A 6,724-nucleotide genomic window follows, 5' to 3' on the forward strand; every position below is an offset into this window, starting at 1 on the left:
AACGATCAAAGCTAAAGTGACGTTAATATATTAATGCATGTGTTTGCAACATGTCTAGATTAATTCTCCCTTACAGAAGAGTCACTCATTCTTTTTTTATTTCCTCCCACCTTGTACTTTGTCGAGCAATCAGCTATCTATTTTCTAACACTGCACACTAAGACAAGGAACTTCTTCCTATATTATGACTCAATGATTGTCAGATATCAGATTGATTTTAAGAAATTGAAGTTTTAGTCTTTAAATAGTTACTTTCCCTCCTATATACACTATCCTGATATCTGACAAGTTTGTGTTATTTGGGACCATTCTAAGCGAAGACAGCAATAAACTTCATGCCATTACTTATGTGAAAAAGGGATGCCATCATACATTTTAGGTGCTAGTGCGTTGGCCTTCCATTCTTTTGGTATTAGTTGTTTTCCTGTTCAATCTAAATTGTGAACAGAATGTTCTGTAGTGAAGGGGAACAAAAGGCATAGTCCTTTATTTTCTTCATCACAATGGTGATGCCCTGTGAGATTTCGTCATTGGAATGATGGGGCCTTAGGTATTAAAATGCTCAGAGACAAAAAAATACAAATGGAATAAAAAGCACAGAAGGGGGGAAGCCTCTAAGGCTGACAACCTGGACTAACACTACAGGGATTAAGTGTGTGTCTATTTCTCTGCTAAAATACATACTAGAACCTTGACAGTTTCTTTGCAAAGTTAGCGCATGTGCTTAATTTAGACTCACTGTTTCAGCTTCCAAGAAGCTACCATATATGGGTGGGGTAGGGAGGCAAAATAGGTGTTGGAATCATATGATGTCACATAGACTCCAGCACAGCAAAAAGACCAGAGCTTTGTGAGTGCTGTTGCTTATGTACTATATAGTGCTTTTCTTATTTATAAAGCTGAAGCATACATTCTAACTGCTCTTGTTCTTAGGTTATCAGACAGCCATAATTTCCGGTCTTTTGTTTGAAATGAAGGCCTGCCTGGAAAAATTGAGGGTGCTGCCAGGCTTACTAAAAGACATTTTTTGTGGCACACAGTATTTTTTACTCCTCTACCCCACCCCTCAACTCTTGGGTGTGAGGGGAGGGGCACAAGATTTGAGAAAGAGACATAAATTATGAAACGGAAAACACATTAAAGCAATTTATGGACAGAATCTTGTCAAATGTTCTCTTAGCCGTAAAAACACTGACATGTACTAGTGTATAGTAATGTGCATCTAAGCATACCTCAAAGACTATGTTCCCAGAGTAAAATTACTTGTGAAATGCAAGCTATATTGGATTCCTTCTGGAGAAGGAAACAAAAGTTAAAATTCGGGTTACATATCTGGAAGACTAAAGTAGGCAATCAAAATCAAACTTCTACACCAGATTCATCTGACATGATTTCAAAATAAACTAAGTTCAGTAAACCTGTTGGCAGAGAAGTATCATTTGTCAAGCGATTAACAGAGGCACAATCTGTAATTACGAATTGCTGAAAGCAGGCTTAATGAGAGAATGACTCACTCACGTTTTGGGGTGAAGGGGGAGGGGTCTCAGAAACTGTAATTTGATTTACAAAACTCTAAATAGCTAATGGCAGGTAACTCTTGCCAACTAACCAGCCAACTCTTGCAAGCTCATTAACGGAACTCCATGGTCTCACTGAAGGATAAACCATATGGAGGTGTCACTAAAAGCTGGAGATGAGAGACTGCAATTCACGTTCAGTCCTTCTGTGAGTCGGTCATATGGGCATTGATTTGAGCCTTTGTGTATCTGACATGACCTATTCTTAAGAAAGAAGAGTAAATAAATTTTTAGGGGGTTATTGGTTTCTTCCCCTTACTGCCTCATACTGCAGCATTCAACTAATTATTAAACTTCTTTATTCTGCACCAGTTTCTCCAGCTTCCCATATCTTTGTCACATTTTAGTTCCAGCAAAACAATTGAATAATAGCATTACACAAGTGCCTAATTCACTGTTTGCTTCAGTGCTGATCTTAGAGGGTTGTTAAGTTGCTATTCTATGATTTCCCTAATGATTGCAAACCTGGGCCTATAAGACCATTTTTAACTCTTAATTCTCATGGACCTTGTGAATGCTTGAGGGAACATAATGTGTGGCAACACACCTTCACAAGGCATTATTTTGTAAGGGTTTCTGTTTCTGTACTCCCTCTAACCTGGCTACCATAATAATGTATGTATATATGCACTGAAGTTTTTACTCTATATCCATCTGGTCCAATAATCTCTAAAGAAATTATCAAAATAATACATGGATATAGTTTTTAGAATAGTGCAGAAGGCTATTACATGATAAGCAAGTCTCCTAGTACATTTTTCTAGATCTTCAGTCCTATTCTTCAGAGATAGTTTTAACCATTTATGTGAGGGATCTTTCATGGCGCCAAATAATAAACATTAATGACCAGTTCTTGATGTATTAAACTGTGACATCAACTAGTGCTTCTGGACATGGCAGATGAAGATTTACTGCATTTATAAATCCTTTCCCATCCGTTAGTTTCTGTTTTAAATTTCTTAAGTAGTTTTATATTTTCAAATAATATAATCAAATATTTATTATATACAATGTACACAAATAATACATAATAAATCTTTTAATATCAAATATTATTTAATCAGTTTTAAATTGTACTTATCTCATATTTTAAAAAAAGAATATTAGCACCTTATTTTCCCTCAATTTTCCCTTCCTTTCAGTTCTAACATTTCATTAGCTATATTCTTAATTTTCTGTCACCAATATTTATGTCATTTGCATTCGGTTTTATAATCATAAGTAAGGTTTTTAAAATTTTTTCTATATATCAACCCCAAAAGTTGTTAACCAGCATTGGTATCATATAGTTTTACACATATTGTTTACATGTGTACTTTTGTTTCATTTCCTTTCTCATGGGTTTGATGATCTGGTTTTACCACTAAAAATAGAAATATTCCTAGTGTCGTACAAACTCAAATTTTCTTTAATTTGTTCTATATTTAAACTGTGAGTCTTTGAATCCATTTTCTTTCCATGTGTTTCCAGAGTTTCTAATTAAATATATCTAACATTATCCAGCTCCACAATCCAACCCATTTATTTTTCTTTTTGAAAAAAAGACTCCATCTCAGACTCCATCTGATAGTCCTATCTTATATGAATTAATTGCGTTCTAGACCTAGTATAGAAGTTAGTTCTATTCTTTCTGTATCCAGTGCTTTCCACTTCCTTGCTTTTCTTCTCCAAATGAATACATAAATTACATAAAGTACATAAAGTAATGGCAGTTGTCTCATCCTTCTCCTTATTTTATTAAATATGCCTTTAGTGCTTTCACCATTCACAATTTTTACTGTTGAATTTAGATATGCATTTTCACATTTTTTAAAATCAAACTGCTCTTTTGAAAGAAATTTTAGAATCAAAGTCAAAATTCTTTTTAAAATTTTATTTAAAAAGATTTTTTTTTGTTTAAGCCAGCTGACATGGCACAGATCCAAATTCTTTTTTGGCATATATTGAGGTGATCCTATTACATCTTCTTTGATATACTGAAAAATAGTATTAATATATTTCATAGTATAGAATTGCAGTTGTAATTTAAATACTTTCTGGTAATGAAGTAATTTCTTAAATAGCATTGTGCTTAATTTGATATAATTTTGTTATTTCTATATATTGGTGGATAATTTTAGAAGGTAGTGTTTTCGTGTGCTAGTAATGACTTTGACATTGTAATATGCTACCTTCAGTTCATTTGGAAAGAGTTGCAAATGTTATTGTGTTCTGAAACATTTTATAGGCAGAGATGATAATCATCTTGTCTATGAAAATGGGAAAGTAGAGAATTCACTTATAAAATTATCTATGCCTTGTGCCTTTTAAAAAAGAAACAATACAAATGATGGCTTATATAGTTATTGACTTTTTCAGATTTTCTACATTCATAATCTTTAGTAAGTCATATTTTTCTAGATGATTTTCTAGTTCATCTACATGTTTGAATTTACCGTCAGTTTTATTTTGCATAATAATTTTTCTGTGGCTTTGATGATATTATCTCATTTAAATTTTTTTTGAATGTTTATTTCTCTCTTCAAACTTTCTTGCTTTGCCTAACTAAAGTTGTTCTATGTTATTTCCAATCAATTGTTGAATATATTTATCGATTCTGCTTTTTTTCCCCAGGGCTCCTGACTTTAATCTGCTTTTTAGTTTATTATTTTTGTTTTTGTCAGCATTAATTTTTTCTTAATATTCCTATCAATATATTTTGATATCTGACATCTTGAAATAAAATTTTAATTTATATATGTTCTTTTATTTTGCCTAATAATGAAAGGATTTAAGGTCATGAGTTTACCTCTGCTTATATCTTTAATTGTATTTAATTAGTTCTGATGTGTAGTTACTTCATTTTCCATATTTTTGAAAAATTCACTGTAATATTAATTGATCACTTGATTTGAAGATCACAATAAGATTGGCTGATATCCAAGTTGATCTTAATTTAAAATAAAATGTTTTCCCACATAAAGATACATTTAAAAATATTTTATTGATAGGTAATCTGGAGTGCAAAAATGAATGTTGTTACATATTCACTGTAGATTATACCTTTTTGAAATCTTATTGTCCCATCTAATACTTTTGCCTTCAATTATTATTTTTCCTAATACTAATATAACTTCACCTTCTTTGTATTTTTCATGATCTTAAATACTTTTACTCATCAATTACTTGTAACTTTACCGTGTTACCTTATTTGGGGTGTAGCTTATACAACAGGTAGCTAGAGTTTATTTTTTAATTTAACCTAAGAGTTTCAACCATTATATGGAGGATGTTAATATATATTTATTTCTATAGCTGATTGTTTTTAACAGTCATTTTATTTTAATTTTTTCTTGAAGGTTACATTGGGATTTCCTTTGTTTTATGTCTATTTATTTGTCCATTCATTCATTCAGCAAATACCTATTATACTTTCAGCATAACAAGAAACTTGTTGCGCACTAATGAAACAATTGTTAATAAATCAGCATTATTATGATCATGGAACTCACTTTCCCTGGGATAAAGTGTCTACAGCAATGGTAATACATCATGAGCAGTGCATAATGATCAGTAGTCTGCTTGTGAATGGTGGGCACACAAAGTACCTGCTTTGGCAAAGGGGTGGTATAAGAGAAGGTTTCTTGCAGAGGTAACAACCCAAAGGCCAGAGTACCTACTACTTGCGGAATTAAATGATTCAGAATGAAAGGTAGCACTCAAGGGGTACATGAGTGGAAGTATGATAAAGATTGAGGAACTTCATATTCAGACCTATTGATATTCAAGTGTGTTTTTGTGTGTGTGCAAGGGCATTTATGTATAAGTGCTATGGCTCTGAAAGATATCTAAATTTCTGTATGTGCAACAAATGAATTTCTGTGGTTATTAGTCATCCACAAGAATGTGAAGATGAAGAAGAGATGAGGTCCTAGGAGAGGACACCAAGATTGAAGGGACAGGCAGCAAGGTAAGAGTGATCAAAGAAGACTAATTAGAATGATAACACACCAGAAAGGTGTGGTTTCATGTGTGTCATCATGATAGCTTTACAAAAAGGATGGATGAATATGAAGTTTCAAATGTTTCCATATGGTATATATCTTATCTGATAGGCAACTACAAGTTGAGATACAGATCTAGCTTCCTATTTGCTTTTAACTCTATACAAGTTACAAAGTATGGCTCTACCTGCCCTGCTTTCTAGCACTTACAACCTCCAATAAATCCTGCTATATTATACTGAAGTTCCCCACACTGCAGGTTTTTCCCCATTTCTCTTCTGTGAAAACTTTGAGACCTTTCTGTGTGGAGGCTTTGAGTATTTTGGTCTACGGTTGTGAAATGCATATTTTTTAGCAGTGTTCAGTTTATCAGTGGCCTGCCCTTGCTCTAAGCCCCCACTTTTCTTAACAGGGGTCACTTTAAGTCTTGTGCTTGACTTGCATCTTAACTGATGCCCTACTTTCTGAGAAAACAGAGCTGAGATGAGTCCCTCATCTCTTCCTTTTATAGTGTCTTCTGTGCCAGAAGAAATACATCAGTATTTCCAGTGTATGGTCATACTCTACTTGTTTCCAATAAGGTACACATCCCATAAAATTTCATTCCCATGAGAATATATGGAAAAGGGATTATTAGAACTAGTATTGCCATTTTACCTGGAGGTCTTCAACAATTTTACTGTATCAAAACCTGATGGGTTCAATTTAAGACTCAAGAAGTTAATAAAATGGCCTAATTACCACCATGGGAAATAACTGAAATATATTTACTACAAACTAATGAAAACAAAATAATGTTCCAGAATTAAATTTGTTTCTCTTCACATAAAAAATAAATTAAAAAAACAAAACATAAGTTTCTCCTCACATAGCTAGAGTAAACAATGGGGATGGCTCTTAATCACATTCAGATCCATTCTTCTGTTTATTTTTCTGCTTGGGGGTGATCTTTGCCTGTTCTTCTTTGGTGTTTTACAGAATTCCTATTTAGCTTTGCTATATCATATTTGTTTATTTTTCCCCCTGAAGTGTGTTTATTTTCTTTTTTTTAAAGATATAATTGATACATAACTTTATATTAGTTAGGGATAAAACAATAATTCATATTTGGTTTTTATATTAGTTGTAGAAATATTTTAATCTCTCTAATTGTAGTTGCTAGAT

At 32.7% G+C, this 6,724-nt stretch overlaps 1 long non-coding RNA gene across 4 annotated transcripts in view; it reads right to left on the reverse strand.

The window, feature by feature from the left end:
* The window catches only part of LOC112657511 (uncharacterized), a 309,781-nt gene that overhangs the window by 30,546 nt on the left and 272,511 nt on the right, over positions 1-6,724 (reverse strand). The window lies entirely within an intron of this gene.

The sequence above is a fragment of the Canis lupus genome, chromosome 8 (assembly GCF_003254725.2).
Source record: "Canis lupus dingo isolate Sandy chromosome 8, ASM325472v2, whole genome shotgun sequence".
Lineage (NCBI taxonomy): Eukaryota > Metazoa > Chordata > Mammalia > Carnivora > Canidae > Canis > Canis lupus.